We start from the raw sequence: 26,581 nt of genomic DNA on the forward strand, positions 1-26,581 counted from the left end.
GGCACATTGCTCCTCCTAAACAGTAATAGGAAGGGAGGCAGTGACTATGAGCTCTGAAGGATGCAGGTCAGCGGATTTGGTCGGATAAGAAAATTCTCCTCTGATTGCTTCTATTTTCTCAATAAAATCAGAAGCAAAGTCACCTACTGAGAATCTAACTTTGAGAAAGGCAAAGGTTTAAGGACAGGAAAACTGTCTTCTCTGGAAGTAAGAGAAAGGTTGACTAGAAAAATGTAGTAGAATACACATTTCAATGTTTTCTCCACGTCATTAACTTTACATAAGATAGTATGTACTTAGCAAAAAGGTAAAAAAACACCTGAGGATGAACTAAATTCCACCTGTTCCCGTTTCTGAGTAAGCTAGAATGTGAGGGCCATGAAGGAAGGGATTGTTGCCTACTTTGTAAAACAAAAAAAAATCACTGTGCATAGAACATTGTAGACATAGTAGATGCTCAAGAAACATTTAGTGAATGAATCATGAATGAGGAGGCACTGTATCTCTAGTTTTTGTCATTGCTACAGATGGTCTTCACACTCACAAATATTTACCTTCTCACCTTATCCTAGCACATTTTTATAGCGCTTTCCTTATTTATTTTTTAAATATATGGCCATTTTTAAGAAAGCATTTTGTGGTTTACATTCATCTATTTTTCATTCTTCAAAATGTTGTTTTGCAGTATCTAATGGACAGTTTAAAAGCTTCATGAACGAAAAGGCACCTTTTGCCAAAATTAAATGAATGCAAAAGAATGAAAAGTTTGGGTTGAGTTCAAAATTGTAAGCTCCCAAGGAAAATGAATGCACAAAACTTGTGGTTTTCATTTCCCATATTCTTATATTAAACATATGAAATTCAAGAGTTCTGACTGAATTAGAAAAGTTAAAATTTGAGGACAAATTTTCAACGATAAAATGTTCTAAAGATACTTAAACCCAAATCTTACTAAATAGCCTGACTAGCAATCATATTTTTTTATGTCAATGTGTTTATTTTTCTACAACAGTAAAAATTTTACTAAATCCCAGGCTATCTGTAGTTATTTCACAGAAATGAATGGCTCTGTATGTTTATTGAGAAGAGAACAGAAGATCTGCTACTCTTCAACCACTGGAGGATATTAATCTTACTCTTTCTCATAAAACTGTCTAACAAACATAAGAAAAATATAAAATTTTGCTAGCAAATACAGAAATGCAAGTAAAAGCAATAAGGCAGCATTTTCACCAATTAAAAAGGTAATGAACATCACTATGTATTTAGGTTTTTCATATTGTTATGATTTTCTTAGGATACATTTTTCAGTATGGAATAATTGAATGAAAATCTGGAGACCTGGGGCAGTGGCTCATGCCTGTAATCCCAGCACTTCGGGAAGCCGAAGCGGTGGATCACCTGAGGTCAGGGGTTCGAGACCAGCCTGGCCAACATGGCGAAACCCCGTCTCTACTAAAAGTACGAAAATTAGCCAAGCAGGATGTCATGTGCCTGTAATCCCAGCTACTCGGGAGGCTGAGGCAGGAGAATTGCATGAACCCAGGAGGCAGAGGTTGCAGTGAGCAGAGATCGTGCCACTGCACTCCAGCCTGGGCAACAGAGTAAGACACAAAAAGAAAGAAAGAAGAATGAAAGAAAGAAGGAAAGAAAGAAAGAAAGAAAAGGAAGGAAGGAAGGAGAAAGGAAGGAAGGAAATCTGGAAATACATAGATAAATTACTTCAGAAAATGTAACAAATTACTATACTGAAAGCACAAATTTTATAACATCTTGCCATCATAGGCTTCTTGTCATATAATTTTTTTAATGTAATATAGTAAAATTTACTCTTTTTGGTGTACATTCTATGAGTATTGACAAATGTATAGTGTCATGTAACCACACCACAATCAATATATACAACAATCCATCACCCCAAAAATGCCTCTTTGTATAGTCAACCCCTTCCCACCCAGCTCCTGGCAACAACTGATCTGTTCTCTGTACTTGTAATTTGTCTTTTCCCACAATGTCATATAATTGGGCTTATACACTATTAAGCCTTTTGAGCTTGGCTTATTTCACTAACATAAGACATTTGAGATTCTTCCATATTGTTGCATGAATCAATCATTTTTTTCCTTTTATCACTGAGCAGTGTTCCATTTTGCGGATGTACCAAAGTTGAATATCCATTAATCAGTTGAGTTGTTCACAGTCTTTGGTGATTATAAATACAGTCACTGTAAATATTTCCATATGGGTTTTTGTGTGAACCTAAGATTTATTTATCTTGAGTTAATTGGCACTTTTTAGAAAAATTATTTATCATATTTATTTTATTGCATTTAAGTATCCCTGCTACAAACTCAAGTTTTCCCAGGGGATATTAGTACTCCAGTTGGTGAGAAACATAAGCTTAGGTAAAGTCATATCCAAGATAATTGTACATAAAACTCTGAGCACTTAGTTTAAATTTGGAAAGTGCTAGAGGTACAAAGAAATCCTCAAATATAAAATTAATTGTGAAGCTTTAAATTATTGAGACTAGTTAATGTGCATTTTTTTGTTTTTTAATAAATGACTCCAACTTTCAAAACTTAACTTTGAATGCTTCTGTTGGTTATAGGGAAATATGTAAGAAGACATAAAAAGTTTTTGAATGTGAAGTTTCCAAAATAACTTGAAATTTGAATGATCAGTGTTAATTTCCAATAATCTTAATTCTAAAAATAAGATAATAATAATTGTCCTTGTCTATAAGAAGTTTACAGATGCACTGGGGAAGTTTATCTTGTGCTTGGAGAGTGAAACAACAATCCAGGACAGAAGGTTAAAAATAACAAACGAGTACAATAGTTAATAAGTACTAATGGAGTTCAGAGATATAGGATACTTCATCTGAAGTTGCTGGCTTCTTCTGTAGCTGGTACACTTTGGAGTGTGAAGACAATTTAGACAGGCTCTTTGTATTGATTCTTTTCTCTGTCCTTGTAAAGAAATATAATGAGTTACAATGTCACCCAAGATAATTAGAATACCCCTTTGGCACTCAAATAGCAAAATATACTTGTCTGCGTATCCAGAGTACATCAAGTGTCCTCTTCTAAAACTGTCTGGTAATATTACCCATATGATAGATTATATAATGCTGCTATTAAATTTGGAGAACATTAACAGAGGAGGATGAAGGACTGATGAGTCATTCCCAAGTAAAGCCATCTGATTCTATTTGTGCAACAGACTAATCAAAATCAGATGTAGCTAAGTCTCAATTCAGATATAATTTTACAGGTGGAAAATAATAGTGTATTTTCATAATACCAAAGAGAATACACTTTCGGCAAGTTTCCCAAAATATGTTTACCTAGCATATCCTATGAGAAAAAGTATCAGAGTTGAAAGAAAAATATTTTTGCACCCAAACGCACATAAACAAGCACATATGCTTCTTTTTGTTTCTCCCTCCCTTTCCCAGTTTTCTTCCTTCCTGCTACTTCATCTCCACCCATCTTCCTTCCCATGGATACACACCACAAATGTGCACAAAGTCATCAAAAAAGCATATTTATTTTTAAGCTTAGAACATTTGGTTCCTAGACATCTAATCACCAAGAAGCATAAAACTATTTTATATTAATTACTGAATTTTAAATATGTGAAATATAGATAGATGATGATGATGATGATGAAGATAGATTGACAGACAGATGATAGATAGATAGATAGATAGATAGATAGATAGATAGATAGATAGATAGATGTCAGCCCTCTGTATCTGTGGTTGCACATCTGTGGATTCAACCAAATGTGGATCAAAAATACTTGAAAAAAATAAATGATTGTAATGGATGAAACAGTTATAATACAGTGCAGTGTGCAATGAAAGAGGGAGAGTAATGCCTAGTGTGTAATGAGAGCACAGAGAAGTATCACCCAGCCCAGACTGAATTAGTAAAATCTCAAAAGGAGACAGATAATCCATGAGTTGAGTCTTGAAAAGGTAAGCAGAAGGAAGGCAATCAGATGACACAGCAGCTAAGAAAAACTGATTTTGTGGAACTACAAGTGGTTTTATAAGACTGCCATGTAAGCTGCATTCAGAGGTCTATAATAAACTGGAATTCACTTTTTTCATTTACAAGATTCCCAACTTTCCAGTCCTAGCATATCTCTTCCCTCTCTACATATTAAGCATTTTTTTTAATTTATTATACTTTATGTTCTGGGATACATGTGCAGAACATGCAGGTTTGTTACACAGGTATACACATGCCAAAGTGGTTTGCTGCATCCATCAACTCATCATCTATATTAGGTATTTCTCCTAATGTTATCCCTCCCCTAGCCCCCCACTCCCCAACAGGCCCTGGTGTGTGATGTTCCCCTCCCCATGTCCATGTGTTCCCATTGTTCAACACCCACTTATGAGTGAGAACATGTGGTGTTTGGTTTTCTGTTCTTGTGTTAGTTTGCTGAGAATGATGGTTTCCAACTTCATCCATGTCCCTGCAAAGGACATAAGCTCATCCTTTTTATGGCTGCATAGTATTCCATGGTGTATATGTGCCACATTTTCTTTATCCAGTCTATCATTGATGGGTATTTGGGTTGGTTCCAAGTCTTTGCTATTGTGAATAGTGCCACAATAAACATACATGTGCACGTGTCTTTATAGTAGAATGATGTATAATCCTTTGGGTATATACCCAGTAATGAGATTTCTGGGTCAAATGGTATTTCTGGTTCCAGATCCTTGAGGAATCGCCACACTGTCTTTCACAATGGTTGAACTAATTTACACTCCCACCAATAGTGTAAAAGTGTTCCTGTTTCTCCACATCTTCTCCAGCATCTGTTGTTTCCTGACTTTTTAATGATTGCCATTCTAACTGATGTAAGATAGTATCTCATTGTGGTTTTGATTTGCATTTCTCTAATGACCAGTGATGATGAACTTTTTTTCATATGTTTGTTTGCTGCATAAATATCTTCTTTTGAGAAGTGTCTGTTCATATCCTTCACCCACTTTTTGATGGGTTTTTTTTTCTTGTAAATTTGTTTAAGTTCTTTGTAGATTCTGGATATTAGCCCTTTGTCAGATGGACAGATTGCAAAAATTTTCTCCCATTCTGTAGGTTGCCTGTTCACTCTGATGATAGTTTCTTTTGCTGTGCAGAAGCTCTTTAGTTTAATTATATCCCAGTTGTCAATTTTGGCTTTTGTTGCCATTGCTTTTGGTGTTTTAGACATGAAGTCTTTGCCCATGCCTATGTCCTGAATGGTATTGCCTAGGTTTTCTTCTAGGGTTTTTATGGTTTTAGGTTTTACATTTAAGTCTTTAATCCATCTTGAATTAATTTTTGTGTAAGGTGTAAGGAAGGGGTCCATTTTTAAATGAACATGTAGTTAATTTATTTCCTCTGGAGGATTAAATTTGCACACATACCATCTCTGAAGATGCTGGTCATATGTGTGGTGAGTCAGGGAGTCGTCCCTCAACAGGCTTTCTGTGGCAGAGCTTACCACTGCTCACCAATACCCCTTCTTTCCTCTTCTTCTTGGGCACACAGCTAAGTAGCATTCTTTGGCCTCTTTGCTGGTAGGTTGGCACCATGTAACTAAGTTCTGGGAAAATTGAATGTGAATAAAAGTGATCTATGCTGCTTCCAAATCTGACCCATAAAAATATTCCACAGTCAAAGCTCCACTCTCACTTTTCCCATTCTATACTGATCTGAGATATTGAAGATGGCAGTACCATGAGATGGAGGTGACCTGTGAAAACAGACTCCTTCCAGCGATCCACACTGAACTGTGAATGAGCACAAAATAAGTCTTTTTTTTTTTTTTTTTTTGAGACAGAGTCTCGCTCTGTTGCCCAGGCTGGAGTGCAGCGGCGCAATCTCGGCTCGCTGCAACCTCCGCCTCCCGGGTTCAAGCAATTCTCCCGCCTCAGCCTCCCGAGTAGCTGGCACTACAGGCGCATGCCACCATGCCCGGCTAATTTTTTGTATTTTTTTAGTAGAGACAGGGTTTCACCGTGTTAGCCAGGATAGTCTCTATCTCCCGACCTCGTGATCCACCCACCTGGGCCTCCCAAAGTGCTGGGATTACAGGCATGAGACACTGCGCCAGGCCACAAAATAGGTCTTTAATGTGTTAAGTCACTGAGGTTTTGGGATTGTGTGGTTAGATAAATTAACCCTAGCTCAGAGTATTTATTGCATCCTCTAAACTCATACTCTTTGGTATATGTATTTTTTACTTGATTTTTTTGTCCCGACATACTGGATATTACAGTGTATCAGCATACCGTGCAACATGACTAATTTTTGCCACCTTCTTCATAGAAGTCTCAAAGCCCACCGCATGCATAACTCTATACCAACTGATTTGAACTGAATGTCTGACCTGCTATACACTTGCTCTGGACAAGAAAATCTCTTAGTTTCAAGCTGTTTTAAGAGTCTTTCAGAAAGAAAAAAAAAATCCTGAAACTCTATTTACTATTTTTGCCAAATACTAGGGATCTCTTCTCGAATATTGTTTACTATTTTGCTTAGTTATAGAAATATTTTTCTCATCTTTCTCTTCCTCTTCATTTCTCTGTAACAGTCTTATGCTGTGACTTCTTTCTATAAGAAGCAACTTTTTACTAGGAATTTTAACGTAATAAGTGAATTAAGAATTCATTATTCTATGGTTTAATACAGGTTAATTATTTTCAACAAGAAAACAGCATCATAAACTTTTATATTTAAGTTATTTTCATAAGAAAACTTTTAATAATAAAATGATCAATGCTTATTTTAAAACATGAAAAAAATACAAAGACATTTAAAGAAAAAATAATCTCTTTCTTATTCTCCCTTATTCCCACCAGGGAACAATCAAATTGAACATATTACTTTTTACCTTCAAAATTCACTTCATTCATTTTTTTTTTTTTTTACAAAAGTTACCTAAATTTGCTGAAACAAGTAAAACAATGCAAAAATATATAAAGATAATAATCTTTTCTTTATTCTCCTTCCAATCTCACCTCCTGAGATTAGCCATGTTAATAGTGTGGTGTATTTCATCACAAAATTCTCCATGCTCAAACAACACAATACTTTTTTTACTTTTTATATAACATAGTTCATACTTGATCTCTAACTTGCTTTTGTCCCTTAACTATGTATCCTGGATATCCATCAAAGATAGCAAATATAGATCTAATTCACTGTTTTCAATGGTGATCTAATATTCCATAATATGGGTAAAACAGAAGTATTCAACTACCTGGTTATTGATAGATTTTTTTACTTTTTTTGCAGTTTCCTGTGTATGTGTATGTGGGGTGTGTATGTGTGCGTGTAACAGATAGTAGTGGGAAAGGAGTTCACCACTACAAACAATACTTTCATAAACACACTTGCTCATAGGAATTACATTCAAAATATTTAATAGTTGGCATGGCAAATAAATTGAATAATCAGAACTGATATACAGTGAATCAGCTGGTACACCATATACCTATGCATAATTAAATTATCAGCTCTACGTTTTCATTCTTTCTTTTATATTGACACTTGCATTTTCATAGTATAGATGCCCCCTAAACCATATTGTCCAGGTTCCAGTTTTCCCCTATATTGTGTATATTTGTGTATGAGGTGAGTGTATTCTGCCTGTAGGATGTAAATTGTGGTGGCTATAGAAAAGACTGTGGCAAATGTTCCCTAATCTGAAACCTCTTTACAATTTATGCATTTCTATAACAATTTTTGAATTGGCTTTTGTGTAAATGCAGAATCTGTCTTTCAGGGTTATTTTCCAAAATTTAGTTTTTGTTCAGGATCCAATTTTTAGTAAACAATTTAAAAATTCACGATATCTTGCAATATTCTTTAGAAATTTTCTCCAACTATTTAATCTCCCTTTTAGTTTTTCCTTTTCCATAGTGTTCCTGAGAAATAAAATGCCGTTAGTTTGCATCTAATTCTTCTCTTTTGTCTTCCTAGAACAGTCCATAATTGTATACCATATATCAGAAGAGGAAACATAGCATATCTCATAAACTGTTAGGCTTTGATTTATTTGTTACAAAGATGTCAGTTACATATCTCTGCATAAATTGAATTTATATTTTCCTCATCCTTCAGTTCTCTAAGTTAACCAAAAAATAGCTCTGAATTATTTTCTTTTAAAAAATGAATAAATGCCCTAAGAGATAGAAATGAAGAAAAATATTTATGGAGGGCACATAAAAAAGACAATAGACATCAGAAGTCAAACACCCTCATTTTACAGGTAAGGAAACTGGGGTTTAAGAAATTTCAACAACTTATGTAAGGTAAAAAGCTAGTGGAGAAAATGTAATGTACAGAATTCTTGCACATAAGGTTGCAATGAAATGCTTGGTTTGCCAGTTCTTCTTTAATAATAAATACAAGAGAAATTTTCACATCTAAACTTGGAGTGTGCCAAATAGTTTCTTCCTAACCTCATGTTTCAAAGTCCAGTTAATCTATGTTTTGGAGAGGGTGGTGAAAATACGATTAAATTTTTCCCATATATACAAGTCTTATTGCATTCTTTACCATCATCTCTGTTTAAATCTGTTAATATATTACTAACAACCCTAAAATAGAAATAAATATAGTCACTCATTGGAGAGAGTCAAAAACTGCTTTTTCTCTATGTAGTCTATATAAATTCAGCTTTCCTAAATTGGTTAAAACAGACATTTTACCCCAGAATTACTTAAAATTCTTGCTGATTGAAGTCCAAATTCTTTTTTATGTCCTCTATCTTGTTTTCAACCATCACCTGAATCCTTGAAGAATTGAGTGAAATTTTTTCTTCTTCGCAAAGTTTATATCAACTGCAGTTCTGATACTGATGTGACATGCCAAGTAATGGGAAGGACTTGGCAAAAGTTGTTTTAGTAGAAAGTTGACTTATTAGAACGTAAAGTTGTTTTACTAGGAAGTTGTTTTTATCCAGCACAATGAACTACCCTAATGTCTGGAACCACCAAGCCCCTCACATGTTAAATTACTATATGCATTAGACCTGCCATCCGATGCCTTTTAAATATGGCCATATATAAATATATTTGTTTATTTTCATGGTAGTTAATGAAGATATGTTTTCATCAGAAATAGATTTTTAAAGATTCAAAATGTGCATATTGCAATTTAAATGGCTTCAATGTAAATAGAACTGACATTATACTTTACACTGCAGTGTTAGATGTTTGTTTAGCAGTTTCTCTCCCAGGAAGATAGGAATGGTGCTACTTCTGTTCATGTTGACAAGCTCTAAGAGTCACTATTACTGGAGTAACTAACTAATAACTGGTTTTATCTTTCCCATGCATCAAGGACAAGTGAATAACCTTCACTAATAATAGCAGCTTATAAACACTGAGTTGCTGTAAACTTGACGTAAAAGTTTGCACTCCTATTATGCCCTAATATTTGATGAAAAATCATAGTGTTGATAATCTTAATGCGTATAATCTACCTCCTTCCAAGAAGCACTGCCAATATACTGCCTAATTAGCAATATTGTCGCCTTTTCTTAGGAAACAGAAAATCCATGCAATACCTACTTCCATTCATCCATGATAAGGCCATTTAACACCTTGCTGCCGGGGGAGGTTGAAATATCCTGCCTGCCATCTGGCTATAACAAAAAATCCTTCCAAGTTATCAAGCATTTGATCAACTAGAAAACACTATCAGACCTTGGGTAAATTACAGGGAACCATCAATTGCACAGTAACAAATTAAAGTTAGCAGGGCAGAGACCAGAATTGAGGAATATTTAGGTGCAATGGCAGCCTCTGTTGGCTTGGAACTGGGCCAGACGGGAAATCAATCCTCCAAGAACCATTTTCCACATGTAAAAAGCACAAATGACCATATCCTATTAACAGCAAGAAAGGATATTTCTGAAGGTCATTTGTCATCGCTACTCTTAGTCTTTCGACAACACAAGCACTGCCTATCAAACTTGGCTTTTCCTGAGTCTGAAGAATGTTTGTGGCTTTACTTGTGTGTTTTCAGAAAGACATTTATCCTGCCTCGGGACCAAGTAATTAAAAATATTTACTGCTTTACACCTGACAATGTTGTTATTTTAAGGAAGAGATGTGATCAATAAAAAGCAGAATAGGAGTTTTGTTCAAGAAAGTTTTTCCACACCACAATTTATACATAATTGTAAATTAATGATTGGAATGAGGCAATGGTTTGTTAATCTCTAAATCCCAGCCATTGCTCACAGAGGGTCACAGCTGTGAAATCCCCAGGCAATAATAGTATGAAACGAGGATCAATCTTTAATCCATTTGTGCAGTAGGCACAATAATCACCTTTCCTTTCCAAACCCAGTTGGCTTCTGCACTTATCTGAGCACCTGTTGCTGCCCCTTGGTGGCACCGGGGTCACCACAGCAGAGCCCCTCTCCTTCCCCTCAAAAATACTCACCTGATCTGTGTCTTCAAGTGCCTGCTCTCTTCCTTCCGAAGTTAAAACAACAGAGGATTTTTAAGGCTTAAAAATGATTTATATATGAAACTCTTTTTCAAGTCAGTAACAGAAACAACGAAGATTTACAGAAAGTGATTATTGTAAGTTACAGTGTCTTGTATTTACAGATTATATTTATATTTGTTTAGTTTGATTTTTGTGATGATTAATATATATCATTATTATAGCTATATACATTGTTATTTTTATATAAATGTTACATTAATTTTATATATAGTCATGATAGAAGCTGCCATTTCTTGAGCACTTACTAGCTGCTAGGCATATCTACTGCATGATTTAGCCATAATAATTCCATGAGGTTATTTTACAGATGAAGGTACAAGCTAAAGAGCATGCTTCTGGATCTGGATCCTGGGAAACAAGGATACATGACGCACAGAAAGATTAAAGGAAAAAGAGAAGAGAATGCAAAGACAAAAGAGGGACACAAGATGAAGAGTTTTCTCTCTACAGGATCTGAATAACTTTCTTCAGTAGGGTGTTTCTTTATCTACTTAACCTTCAGAGAAATCAAGTCCAAGATCACACAATAAGTGGCAAAATCCAAAGTTGAACCCAGGTTTGTTTAAGTGCAAAGCTCCTCAATTCTTATAATGGACATTATTTTTAAAATTTGGCTAGAGGACCCAAGAAACTCCAATACTGTCCTCAACCAGTCACCTCATCTTCCATGATGTTTCAGTCAGGGTTCTCTTAGAGGGACAGAACTAATAGGATATATATATATCCTATATTATTATATAATTATATAATTATATTATATAAATAAGTAATTATATCATTATATTACCTAAGTAACTATATAATTATATTATATAAATAATTATATAATTATAAAGATTATATATTATAATAATTATAATTATTAACTATTATAAATAATTATATAATATGTAATATTTAATTATTTATAATATGTAATATTTAATTATATATAATTATATAATTAAATTATATAACATAATATTTAAGTATATATAATTTTATAATTATAAGTATATAATATATAGTTAAATATTATATGTAATATATAATTATATAGATATATAATATATTATTATTACATAATATATTATTCTCTTAGGCTATATATTATATATCTATATATCTAGCTATCTAGATATATAGATATCTCTATATATATCTCTAGCTATGTAGATATATAGATATCTATATATATCTCTAGCTATCTAGCTATATAGTTATCTATATATACCTAGCTATATAGATATCTATATCTATATAGCTAGCTATATAGATATCTATAGCTATATATCTAGCTATATAGATATATTTATATATACATATATCTAGCTATATAGATATATCTATATATCGATATAGCTAGCTATATAGATATATCTATAGATATAGCTAGCTATATAGATATATCTATATAGAGATATAGCTAGCTATATAGATATATCTATATAGCTATATATATCTATATATATCTATATATCTGTATATATCTATAGATATATCTAGCTGTCTATATATCTATATCTATATATCTAGCTATCTATATAGATATCTATATCTATATATCCAGCTATCTATCTAGATATCTATGTCTATATATCCAGCTATCTATCTAGATAGCTATATCTATATATCCAGCTATCTACGTGGATATCTATATCTATATATCCAGCTATCTACGTGGATATCTATATCTATATATCCAGCTATCTATGTGGATATCTATATCTATATATCCAGCTATCTACGTGGATATCTATATCTATATATCCAGCTATCTACGTGGATATCTATATCTATATATCCAGCTATCTACATAGATATCTATATCTATATATCCAGCTATCTATATCTATATATCCAGCTATCTACATAGATATCTATATCTATATATTCAGCTATCTATATAGATATCTATATCTATATATCTAGCTATCTATATAGATATCTATATCTATATATCTAGCTATCTATATAGATATCTATATCTATATATCTAGCTATCTATTTATATCTATATATCTAGCTATCTATCTATATATATATATCTAGCTACCTAGCTAGGTGTATATATATAGATATATATCATATATATAGCATAAGATAATATAGGATATATATAGGATTTATTAAGTATTATATTACACAATCACAAGGTGCTGCAATAGGCTGTCTGAAAGCTGAGGAGCAAGGAGAGCCAGTCCACGTTCCAAAACTGGAGAACTTGGGTTTGGATGTTCAAGGTCAGGAAACATGTAGCACAGGAGAAAAGATGCAGGCTGGGAGGCAAGGCCCGTCTCTCCCTTTCACGTTTTTCTGCCTGCTTTATATTCGCTGGGAGCTGATTAAATTGTGCCCACCAGATTAAGGATGGATCTGCCTTCCCCAACCCACTAACTCAAATGTTAGTCTCTTTTGGCAACACCTTCACAGACACACCCAGGATCGATAGTTTGTATCCTTCAATTCAATCGAGTTGACACTCAGTATTAACCACCACACATGAGGTCCCTGAGACACTTATACATAGACAAAAATGGCTGGCAAAGAACTGCTGAATGCAAGCTGAAATTTTGTACCTTCGTGAGCTAGACTGGACAACATGGAGAATTTTGTGTTTAGGCTGCAGGTAGCCTAGAGCAAGACACAACAGGCTGATGAGCATCCTTCTGGGTCCTCAGGAAAAGGGAAACATGAGGTGCAGGAATAGCAAAAGAGGAAGACATGGCAAAGAAATGAGCTACCGCAGGAGGAAGGGCTATCCTATACATCATGAATACAAATTTTAGGCAACTTTTAAAACAGTTCTTGTCTACTTCCTCTCCGGCCCCTCTTTTCTTCCACTTGGCACTCCTTTTCTTGAGCCTTCATGGTGCCCATCTGCTGTTTCTAATCTTTACTATATACCTGATCCAAACTTTAATTCTCACACTTCCTCCCTTCTGAGGCTTTATCTTCCAAACTACCCCACTAATTAGTACTGAAGGCTTTAGTTAAGCCTGCTGGAGGAAAGACTCTGAGAAAAGCTGTGTAGCATGGCGACTGAAAGCAAGTCCTCTAAGCTTAAATTCAGTTCCATAAGTTACCACCTGAACTTAGGCAAGATCCCAAACATCTGTGGGCCTCAGATTTCATATCTGTAAAATGAGGATGATAATTGCAGCATTAATCTCACGTACTTGTTGCAAGGATTAAATGAGTTCATATACGTAACGGGCTTTTAATAGTAGTTGGCAAGATTGAAACAACTGATATCTTCTCTTAACACCAGGGTTATCCAAATTTATTTTAAAAGAGGATGAATATTAACCCCAGTTAATCATAAATAGTTAACTTTTGCTGTAATAAATTAAGTGAAAAATTCAGGTTCTATGCAGATGAAGCATTTGTTACGTAAGTGATGGTGGGAGAAGGATGCAGAGGCAGATATTTTAAGCATAAGATAATATATGACACACAATGTGTATAAAGTAAATATTTAATCTGTGAAATATAAAAACACTTGTAAATATTTGTGCATTTTAGAGATTCTATCCTATTTTTACTTCTAATCTCATTTTCTCTAAAAATCTCCCAGTGTTTTTCCCCCAACCCCAGCAGCTTCCATTTGAAGAGGGAAATCATTTGAGAGACTATGATACACGATGAAGAGAAGCAGGGAATCTGCAGAGGCTGTTTACACGCTCTATTGAATGTAAGTGGTCCCCAAGAGAAAGGAGGTCGGGAGCTTTAAGCTACTTGATAATATCAGCCTTTTTGTTCAGTGATAAGTAAAACAGCTTCTATATCAGTAAAGCAAACCAGAATGAGCGTTTCTATAAATGCTGACCACTGGTGGGGAGAAGGAAAGGAGAGGGCCATACACAGAGAGGCGGGTGGCTGGGAGCTGCATGCCTAGAATAGAGATCATATAGCCAGCCCAAAATGACATTTTATAGCAGGACAATGAAGACCATTCAGGGACTTCATAATCTGTAGACAAGAAAAAACTTCAGCAGTGATTCCAACTTGCCACAGTTTACTTAAATTCAGTTTAGTCATGTCTTTTCATTCTAAATAATTTCTTTAGAATTCCCTGTGATATTTCCTGGGATGCAATAAAATGAATCTTAGAGACATGATCTCAACCTAGGTTATAATCATCACTTCCCTTGGCCTCAAGAAACACAAATGAGTTATTTCCTTCCACAATTACATCCACTCTTGACTCTACCATCCTGTGTAAAGATGTTGTGAGTGCCTCCATTTTCGCATATTTTTTAAATTAATAAACATTTCTAAGAGCAGTTTTAGATTCACAGCAAAATTGAACAATTGATAGGAAAGTATAAAGTTCTCATATGCTTCCCATTTCTGCATAATTTTTGTTTAATTTGATTCATTAATTAAGTAAATCAATTTGAGCCATTATTTCTACACTAAAGATTCTAGGCCTCTCACTTAAATATTTTCTTTATTTTGCTGAAAATAAATCCTATTATAAAATTAGTCTCAATGACTTTAGGACAATTAAGTGCATAATTTTCTACTAAAATCTAGAAAAAAATAATGAATTTAATGGAAACTGCAAGATAGGCCTTACTATATAAATTCATATTTTTTTCAACCTCAATCTAGCTGTAATTAAAACACCTACCCTCATTATAGTAGCAACATTAGTTTCTATCCTTGGATCTGCATATCAATCAGTAAGTGATGAATGATGATGGTGATGATGATGATTATGGTGGTATTTACAATAGCATCATAATTTCTTTAAAAGGAAGAGGAACACAAAGTATAATAAAATGTCATCTGTTAATACTACCAAATCTAGCAAACGTATCAAGTCTAGAGATCTGTCACTAGTTAGATAAATTAAAGAGCCAAATTCAAAAAATCAGACGGCCAAAGTCTATTTTGAATTATACCGATTTTGAATTATACCGTTGTCCACCTATATTGATCAGATTAACCATACCCATGACAAATTGTCATTTGACTTGGTGCTATGTACACATAGTCTATGAGTCAGGAGACATAGCTTTGGTGAAACTAAAGTTATTTTTTAGTGAAAGCAGACCTGGTCAGCATCACTAGGGACATGACCAGTAAACCAAAAGGTCCCCATTATAATTTCAGAGAGGTCACCCTCATCATTGCTGATTCAAGACATGGAAGCTGAAGCTGTAATCAGATTGGGGCTCAGAAGAATCCCACAGTTCCAGAAGTCATTTTAAGAACACTTAGAAAACCCTTGGAATTCCTCTTCAGGGAGTTTTTGTAAGTATGGCCTACAATATGTTCTCTTTGGAAAGAAATGGGATTAATTGTAAAAGTTGTTTTTAAAGCATGGTTCAGTAAGCAAGCCTTTTGTGGTAATAAAGACCAACTCAGTGAGAACAAGAAGAGGTTATTTATTCAGGGCTTGCTATAGCAAGGGAATCAAAAACTATCACTTTTGTTTTGGCAAAGACTCAAAGGCAAGCAAGCAGAGGAGCCGGAAAGCTTTATAGCGGAAGAAATCGAAAACCTTAGGTATGCCAAGGCTGCTGGCGTGGGGAAGCTGAAGGTAGGCTAAGTAGAAGCAGGCATCCTATATGATTGGCCAGGGTTGAATACTTGGGTTTCTCTTGTTGGTCCTAAATTGAAAGTAGGGACACAAATTTTAAAAGCTGTCAGTTAATTATCAGGTCCTGGCCAATTTAGGCCAATTATTACAAAAGTTATTGTTTAGGTTCCTGAATTGTTACTAGAGATAGCAATCTGGCTTCCTACAAGGCTGGTTCATTGCAGGCTGGCTTCCAGGACTGTTTATTGTAGAGAAGGGGGTTGGTTTCTTGGGCAGATGCTACAGGTTGTGGGTAAGAGCTCTATTTTTATAAATGGCCTGGCCATTTTCTGTTTGTGGATTCACTCTCTTACTCTGAATATATTTTCCCAAAAGGAGTATATCTATACATATTGCAAAAAAAAGTAAAGGAAGATATGGGAACACACAATACTACAAAATTTCATTAGATTTCATGTCCACAATTATACTCGCTCACCATTTTAATGTTTCTATTAGAGTAAGAAAGGTGCATGGGAAGAAATCTGTTCCCTTGGGTCTCAGATGAGGAAAAGAAATTGCAATTATATTTATGTTAGTTTTATGACTGCTAAACTGCAGCAACAGAGATCCAAAAATATAGTAACACAAAAACAAGTAGGAATGTTTCTTTCTTAGAATAATTCAGAGATTGGTAGATGATCCAAGATACAATATTGTCATCATTATCAATCTTTCTATTTATCTATCTAAGATGGGACTTCTGCTTTCAAAGCCATTCGTGACTCAGGTTCTTTTATTTTCAGGTTCAGGTTCATTCTTTCTTTTTGTTCATTCCGTTTATTGTTGTTATAAGTTCTTGTAGGTTATTTCCCTCACCTGCATGGACATGGCTGGCTCCCCACCATCCCTCTCTGTGTTTCAGCCCATGGAAATGGAGAAAGAGAAGTAGAAGAAAAGTGTCTTCTTTAAGAATATGATGTGGAAGTTCCACTCTCACATCCTATTGGCCACACATGGTCACATGGCCACATGTAGCTAAAGGAGAGCTTGAGAAATAGTATTTAGCTCCACTGCAAACTTGGCTGGGGAGAATCCATAACTAAAGGAAAGAGGGAAGAAACAAAGACAAGGAAAATTAGTACTCACTGCCCACAACAGAGATAATGGCTATGCATTTCAGCTACCAAGAAAGTTTTGGAAAAAATACAACACTCCCCAGATCCCCTTTGAAGCATTGTTCGGTCAAGCATGATAATGGGTTGCAGGCCAATTCATATCTATCTGCCCCTTCATATTGGATATTCTAAAATTTCTCAGGTATTAGCTAGAGAAAGCTTACTACAGAGGGCTGAGAAGTAGTGCAGATGATATCTAAATACTGTTTAATGTTTTATTGGACATGAAAAAGACAGTAGAACAATCTTTACTTGTCCCTTGGTGTCCTGAAAATTATTTCAAGTCAAGCAAAAAAAAAAAAGAGAGGCATGCCAGATTTTGACACAGTCCAAAATTATACCTTTCTCAAGAATTTTAACTTCTTCTTTTCTCCTTGATATCTAAAAATCTAATAAAAACCATGATAATCTGTCTAATAAATTGTGAAAGAAAACACAAATATAAAAGATACAAAACACTACTGATAGTTATGTCAAATAATTTAGATGGTTTCAATCTGACTGATAGATTATTGGATTCTGACTTAAACATCAGACCTCTGGAATCAGGGCTATCCCAAGATGACAATTATTTCACCTGTACAGTCAGTTTACATTGGCCTATGGCTCAAGCGTAGCCACCTTCACATCTATCATCCTAGAACAGTTTTCACCTTTTTGTTAGGTGACATGTATAATATCTCATCTTAGTATGCATCCGAACATGGGTAAAAGATCCAAGTGCCAATGTGTGGAGTAAAATCCTGATCCTTCAATGCTTTAGGAAATAATCTATTATGAGGGGAATGCTATAAGAGGCTCTGTCTCTGAGCCTCACATGTATAAGAGGCCTCAAGTTTAAACTTTTGGAATTATCTCCAAATGAATGTATACATGTGGCTATTTGATTTGTGTATGTGTTTTAGACATGGTAACTTTTTCACATAAACCGCAATTTTTATAACTTTGACTGTGTGTTTTTCAACTCCCTGGGGGCCACTGCTGTTGATGAGTGGAAGATTGCAGGATCCCATAAGCATGAAGGGGGGCCCCCACCCCAAGACAAAGAGTGAAATTTGATATGTCAAATTGATTTACCCTATCTCTCCTACAATGTTCTATCTAAACCACTGACAAAAATTATAGGTAGCAGTAGTATTGTGTCTAGAGAAAGGAAAAGATATTGTAATGCTGTACTAGAAGGAGGGGTTTATTTGAAATTTTAAAAATGATTTTTACGTGTACACCTTTCAGACAGGTTGAAAACATCATACTGCCATTATCCTATGTATTTCTTGCAAAATACACTGATTCTTGTCTTCTTTCTAATTACCCTGGAAAACTAAAGGGCCATAAAATCACATACAATTTTCTCGATTTAACTCTTTCTCTTCTATCTACTCTCTCAGAGACCTGCCAAGCCTGCTTTGGAAACCAGAACGTCCTTCTTGCATCTTTTTATCTCAGGAAAAAGGTACTTCCTATGCCAATTCAAGACCATGGACCTGAATCTTAGGGTAATCATCCCTTCAAGAAAAGTGAAGTGGGCCAGACGAGGTGGCTCACACCTGTAATCCCAGCACTATGGGAAGTCATTCACTTGAGGTCAGGAGTTCAAGACCAGCCTGGCCAACACGGTGAAACCCCATCTCTACTAAAAATACAAAAAGTAGCCAAATGTGATGGTGCATGCCTGTAATCCCAACTACTCAGGCTGAAGAAGAAGAATCGCTTAAACCCAGGAGGTGAAGGTTGCAGTGAGCCAAGATGACACCACTGCACTCCAGCCTGGGTGACAGAGCAAGACTCTGTCAAGAAAGAAAGAAAGAAAGAAAGAAAGAAAGAAAGAAAGAAAGAAAGAAAGAAAGAAAGAAAGAAAGAAAGAAAGATGAAGTGACAACATTTAAAATTAATAAATTTGAAGAAAAAATTAAGACCAGCAAGTAAACAAGATAATCAAAGGAATCTGAAATCACAACTGAAGTAAAGCAATATTATTTGAAATTCTTGTACAGCTAACAGGACTTTTGACTATTGCACAAGAATAATCTCAGGATAATTATATAACAGAGAGAAGGGAAGATTTTGCATTCCAGATTAAAGCTCTGGAAACTAGAAAGGGAGCATGACAAAAAGGATGATATATCTGAGAGATACAAACATGATTTTTAAAAGTAAACATAAAATTTAAAAGGGATGAAGTAAAGGAAGGAGGAAGAGAGAAGCAACGGAGAAAAGGAAGGAGGAAGAAAAGTAGATAAATGAACATTACTTTCAAATAGTACTGGAAGCAAATACCTGGACCAACGCTTTCAAATTTCCAGGGCTTCATATGTGAAGTTAGTACTCCTATATTTATAGGTATATACAAACTCTGGCCTTGTTTCTAGGCACCATTTTTGTCTATTACAAAAGTGGCAAATATGTGCCAACTCTTTTTTTTATGTACTTTAAGTTCTAGGGTACATGTGCACAACATGCAGGTTTGTTACATATGTATACTATGTATACATGTGCCATGTTGATTTGCTGCACCCATTAACTCTTCATTTACATTAGGTATTTATCCTAATGCTATACCTCCCCCCTCCCCTCATCCCACGACAGGCCCTGGTGTGTGATGTGCCAACTCTATCTGGATTATCAGGTTGAGTAAGATAGTAATGTTGAATTCTACTTTGGTAAACAACAGTGAGGGTAGAGGTGGAGTTGGAGATAATAGGCATTCTATTAACTTTTGGTTCATCCTATGATGGGACACATAGGCAAGATGACAGACTGAGGTTAGAAATTCAGTCTGCAGTCGTGGTTGGTGATTTTGTATGAAGATAAATCATCCCCATAGATATCTGTCTCTTTAGCCTCATACACTGACACTGAGCTGGTGGTTTTCTTCCTGTAATAATGATTGATAAGACAGATTTAGAGACATATTAAGTCAGCCACCATTTCAGAAACAAACTCCTCTTCTTTATGTGCACTACAGCAGTGATTCCCAACTTGGAATGACATAGGGGAGAGAGATCCAGGAGAATTACCTGGAGAGCATCATCATCACCTATAGCTGAAAAACTGCTCCTAACCCTCTAAATTCCTAGAGATCAAGGCTCTTCCATTTGCATGACTACATTGTGACAGAGTGCCCTAAAGGAAATTGCAAAACTCAAGACTCATAGCAAGAATTCTTTTTTCTGTTTTAGAAATATTTTTTAAAAGAATATGTATTAGCTACACTCAATATTATATAAAAAAAGCCCTATAATTTAGACAAGGAGTGGGCACAGAGTGACACTGGGTTGTCTGAGTCCATTTTGTACTGCTACTACAGAATATCTGAAACTAGGTAAGTTATAATGAACAGAAATTTATTGGTTCATGATTCTAGAGGCTGGAAAATTCGAGATTGGGGGCTGGCACCTTGCAAGGGCCATCTTGCTGCATCACCCCAGAGCAGGACAAAGAGAGGGCAAGAGAGAGAAGCAAAAGGAGGCTGAACTTGTTGTTTTATAAGGGACCCACTCTGTGACAGTGACAATCTATTCATGACAGAGCCCTTATGGCCTAATCACCTCTTAAAGGTGCCACCTCTTATTATTCTTACAGTGGCAATTACATTTCAACATGACTTCTGGAGAGAATGAACATTCAAATCATAGCAGGACTTCCCCCTAGCTGTACATTAGAATCTCCTAGGAAGCTTTTAAAATACATTCATGCCTAGTCTTTATCCCAAACCAACTTAATCAAATATCATGAGTGAGCTCTATAGTTTTTTAAAACTCTCAGCTGATTCTAATATATAGGCAAGATTGAGAACCACTACATTAGACCAAATAGCATAAGGAAATGAGCACTTGATCATAAACTTGATCTATATTCTAGTCCCAGCTCTACCATAAATTTGAGACATGACCTACATAGTAGGTTACCTAATCTCTTGAGTGCTTAGTTCTTTTCACAAAATTAGAGTGAGAGAATCAGACAAGATGATTCAACAAATGTTTTCTTTTTAAAGGTACATCAGACACATCTTAACATGCCTTATAAGATCCCCTGTCTTCTGCACTGTTTTGGACCAGGTCTGCCACTCAGCTTTCCTCCCTTCACTGTAGCCCTACTGAACCTGTTTTAGCTCCTTAACCCCCTGCAATGTCTTCATTACTTCCTAGTCTTCATATATTGTAGCCTCTCATTAGGAAATACTCCTGGACCCTCTTCCTCACTCGACCAGTCAGCAGCATCTGTCTAACCACATACCCTTTTGTCTTAAGGCTGTTCTTCTTAGGGCCATAGATGTTTGCCCACAAAAACTGAGTCAACATGATTCCTTGTTCATATCCACTCTGGTTCTTTCCAGAAACCTTAAAGAAGCCTCTTCCTCATGTTACCTTATATTGGCTAAGACAGGCCAGTTTGTGAATCAATCTGTCAAGGAAGGATGGAATTACTATGACCAACTTATATTGATCATCTGCAGTGGAGTAGATGTTAGTGAGTCAGTAAAAATGCCTACCAAAAGAGTTATGAAATATTTATTTAATGAATGTCTGAATGAGCTGAACTAGGATGTACAGAGTATACAAAAATGAATACCTCAGATTTTCTGCCTTTGAGGTGTTTGCAGTCCTGTGGAGGTGTTAAAAATGTGAACAGTTTACAGGACAAATGGTAAGTTCTATAATGAAGCAAGAAGAAAGTATTCTGAACACAGAGGAAAGAGCAGCTAAGGTATCAGAAGAAAGAAGGATAGTTGCTCAGAGAAACAGGCATTTGAGCTGGCACGTAAGGTCTCTTTTTTCTGATTCTACTCCACCAAACATTTGGCCAACTCCAAGATATATAAATAAGACAGGTTAAAGACTTCCATTTTCCAAATATTCAATATATAAAACATAATATCAATAAAGTAAATTTGCTGAGTCTCAGGAAAATAATTTCTCATGTTTAATAACCCAATTATGTCATTATATGTTTTCCAGTGTTTTTCCCCATAATACTGTTCTATATCGATCAACTATTAAAACACACTAATACAGTAAACCTTTATGTGCTGATAGTGCTTGAGTCAGCAGTTGAAGTCCTGTGGCTTCTATTAAATATTAGCTATAAAGAAGAACATCATGGTGACTTTTCAATGAAGGGCAGAAAAAAATTCAGAGTTAAGACAGTAAGAAGAATGTATGAACACTTAGAACAGTCTGTAAATTGTGCTTCCCTCAGGAAAAGGGGCCATTGACTATTGCAGCAATAGTTACCAAACTTGCTCTAAATCAAAATTATCTGAGAGATTTTTAAAACATGTATCCCTTGGCTCCTCACCCCCAGGTGAATCAAATCTGTAGGATAAAACTGAGGAGTCCTTTAAAAAGACAGAAGATGCACATTGATGGATCCTTGTGTAATACATTAATGTAACTATATAATAAAGAGTACTCAGAAATAGAAGTTAAAAGATTTGTGTTCTACCACCAGGTTCTGCTCTAATTAGAAAGCTGCCCACAAGTATGCCAGGTAATTCCAATAACTTAACCTCTTTCAATCTGTTATCCTCCTTATATGACTCATAAAGTCATTTTCAGAATGAAAGGCAATCATAGATGAGAAGACACTTCAAAAGATTTTAAAATGTGAACCTAAAATATCATTAACACAGACTAGAGGAGATGAGATAGAACACAGACCCTTCTAAGTAATGCTTTACAAGGAATTCTGGCAGCCATAATTCCCCTCGATGGCTAAACCTGTCATAAGAAGAGTCTTTTGACGGATGACTGTGAGGTTAATTTTGAGGCAGAATATGGTAAAAAGTTTTTATCCATAATACTTCCCATTCCCGACAATTATTGCTTCTGAAAGGTCACTTTTGAAAGGTCAGGAAATGGAAACACATGCATCAGAACAGACTGAAAACACAGAATCTCCTTTCCCATAAATTCTACAAATGAGTACTTCAAGGTCCCAATGAGAAAAGACCTTTAAACTCCTTCTGCCTCCTACATCAGGATAACAACTGTGGAAAGGAGGAGAAGTACAGATCTTATTTTAAAGAGACAATGGTGCCTGTAGGGACAAGGAGAAGAATAGTGTTATACTTTCCCACAAATGCTTGATAATTTCAGCAGGAAAGCATGTTATCTAATTATAATATAGATGAAGGGCCAGCTTTCAGAACATTTGAGAAGCAAAGGTGTATTCATATCCTCCCTCTCTTCTTTCCTATCTGTTTTTCCCTTTATGAAGACTCCATGGGCACAGAGTGACACTGGGTTACCCCAGCTGCCCACAGCAACATATTGTGATGTACATAGAGCACCACCCATTCTTCTCCAGCTTACTCAATCCCCTTGCTATCATACTCAGCAAGACAGAAAGCAAAATAAACTAAAACAGACAACAAACAAACAAATAAACAGTATTGGCCCAGCTAGAGTGTTACAATCTGTTTGTGATTGAGAAAAAGGGATATGAAGAGCCAGTGTGGGAAATGTATGGGGGACACATCAGGTGGCAAGTGGAAGGTTTGGCTTTAGGTTATGGTGGAAGAGGTTCAGTGTCGTGAGAGAAAAAGAGGAGCATATGTATAGGAAGGAGGTTACAGTGAAAATTCAGTAGTGGAGAGATAAACTAGTTGTATTATGGTGGTTATTTCCTCAAGAAATTCATGAGTTCACCACAGGGGAGTCGAAAATGCATAACTGATATTGGGGGGTTAATGGAGAAGTAAGGTGTGAAAGCACTTCAGAGATGGAAAGCAAACTTGTTAGGGAACTCTGAGGAGATGGCTGGATAGTTCTGAGGCCCCACTTGAGATTTGTTGTCATAGACTCAAAGTGAGATCAACTGGCAAATGTATGCCTCTGTAACTGCAGCCATTTTCCAGGCTGATTAGAAACAGTATGCAGTGAGCAGAGAATTTGTTTTGTCAGTCAAGTGAAATGGAAGGAAAGAGCAACAAACAGCTACAGTCAATTACAATGATTGTGACAGACTTTGGAGAGCAGAAAAGTAGGAAGGAGGAACAACTGAAAAGTAAAAAGTGTTGAGATCAGTGAGTTCTTCATGGAGTAATAAAGTGTTCAAATGGACCTATTGGAGTAAGGGAGCTCCAAGGGGAAGGGGCAGTGAAGAAATGAGTAAATTAAAATTGAGATTTCAGAGGTGATTAAGTTATTAAGTCATATTTAACAAACTTTTAGACCACAATCCTCAGAAAGGAATTTTACATAGACATTTAATGTACATACACAAGCGTTCACAAAACAATACTTACACTTAAATGCACTCTGATACCTGATATGTTTAATTCTGATCCATTCTTATTTAAAATGTTGTTGCTAAATTATTAAGACCCACTAATAGGTCCCAATCTGGAGCCTGAAAAACACTGGTCTGGAATAAGTCCATTGCGGGTAGCTCAAGTGGGATAGAACAAAAGAACTAAGGAAGTCACAGACCTCAGAGGCCAGAGTGTTGAACTGACCATTTTCACTGATATTGAAGTTGCCAAAATAATGATAGATGTAGTGGAATAAAACAATTAGCCACATGTGAAAATTTTACACTTGATCTTAGCCAAAAGGCCAAGAAGTGATGCAGATGTGAAAGCTTTCTAATGGTTAATTGTTTCAATAAAAATAATCTTCATAATAAATGAATGAGTTAATTAATTAATTATACATTGCCCTTTATCCACTTCTAATCCTTTTTAAACATTGGTATGAGTAAATACATTAAAATTAATTAGTTAATTATTTTGATGTTCATTCATTTAACAAATGTTTGAGATCTTTCTTTGGGGAAAAATGACTTGATTTCTGTATTTCTATTCTTATGTAGTTTGTAGTCTAGTGTGTGATACAGACATTGAACAAATAAACATATTAATAAATACAGAGTTACAGCTTGCAATAACAGCTCTCTGCTGTGAGAGATAACATGGAATAGGGAAAAAGATGTCTCAAAAATCCTCTTTGAATAAATGATGTATTAGCTGAATCCCAAAAAGATGAGTAAGGGATGACCATGAGAGAATTAGCAAATCTCTTTATCTTTCTGTATTTTAGCATCTTTATCTTTGAAATAAGAGTAAAGTAATAGCAAATAACCATGTAGTAGTGTATATTTCAAGAGAGCTAGAAAAGATGATTTTGATTGTTGTCACCACAAAGAAATGATAAGTGTTTAAAATGATGGCTAATGTTAATTATTCCTATTTCGTTATTATACAAGGTATACATGCATTGAAACATCACACTGTACCCCATAAATATGTACATTACTATGCATCATTTATAAAGTTACAAATTTATTTTTAAAATTTTTCAAAAAATTAAATAGAATCTCAGGGTGGGATGGAGCCTTAAAGTCCGTCAAATCCAACAACTCTTTCAATTCTTGAATGTTTTTTAAATATTTCTGCCCAAATGTCAATATTGTGGTGAACTTGCTCTCTTTCAAGGGACAGTAATGGGAACCTTTCCTATTTTTACTTTAGATATTTTCTTACACACTCATTCATTCAACCCTCACAACTACCCTGTGAAAAGTAATGTCATCTCTAATTTGTAGAGGAGAAAAACAAATGGGGTTGGAACAAATGGGGTTGGCCTTGATACACAAGGTACTAGTAACCACCACTTCCCAATTAATCCTTTGGGCTGTTAATAATGGCAGCATTTTTCCCTGATGCACCAATACACACTAGCAGCTGGTTAGGATGAAGGGGCAGCTGCAGGGTCATGGGACAGTATCTTAGAGTAACCATCTGGTACTGCTCCAGCCTGAACTCACATCTATGACCTCATTTGCTTCGTGTCCTAGCCAAGTCAGTGATAGATGTTTTATTCCTTACTTGACCTTGTTCTTTCAGTCAATCCCTGTTGAGTGCCCCTAGCTGCTAAATGTGAGAATAAAGAGATAGGGTTATAATCCATCTTCTCTTTAAGGGCCTACAGATTAATCAAGGAAAGAGAAAAACCAAGCAGAATTTTCCACACCATATGTTGTAAAAAGTGCAATGATAAAAGTAAGTACATACAGGCCGCTAAGGTAGCAGAGAGAAGGGGCATATACACAATTTTCTAGTTCTAGGGGTGAAAGCAGTGTTTTACAATCACAAACACATGTTGGCTTTTGATAAACATTTAAATTTCTAGCTCCTCCCATAAGAAAAAAGAAAAGAAAAGAAAAACAGTTCTAGGAAACCCCAAAGGAGCTTGCCTCCATTGAGAATTGCAATGCTTGGTTTTCCTAGCAGCATTTACTTTTTGTAACTTGAGTTACACTAAAAATACAATTTTTTGTTTTCCAAATTTAAAAAAAAGCTCATTATACTTAATATATTTTTAAACTACCTGACCCACCATCACACCATATTTCCA

The 26,581-nt window shown here is 35.4% G+C and overlaps 1 protein-coding gene across 5 annotated transcripts in view; it reads right to left on the minus strand.

Moving 5' to 3' along the window:
* Positions 1 to 26,581, minus strand: part of LOC107967080 (embryonic stem cell-related gene protein-like) — a 199,325-nt gene that overhangs the window by 128,104 nt on the left and 44,640 nt on the right. The window lies entirely within an intron of this gene.

The sequence above is a fragment of the Pan troglodytes genome, chromosome 1 (genome assembly GCF_028858775.2).
Source record: "Pan troglodytes isolate AG18354 chromosome 1, NHGRI_mPanTro3-v2.0_pri, whole genome shotgun sequence".
NCBI lineage: Eukaryota > Metazoa > Chordata > Mammalia > Primates > Hominidae > Pan > Pan troglodytes.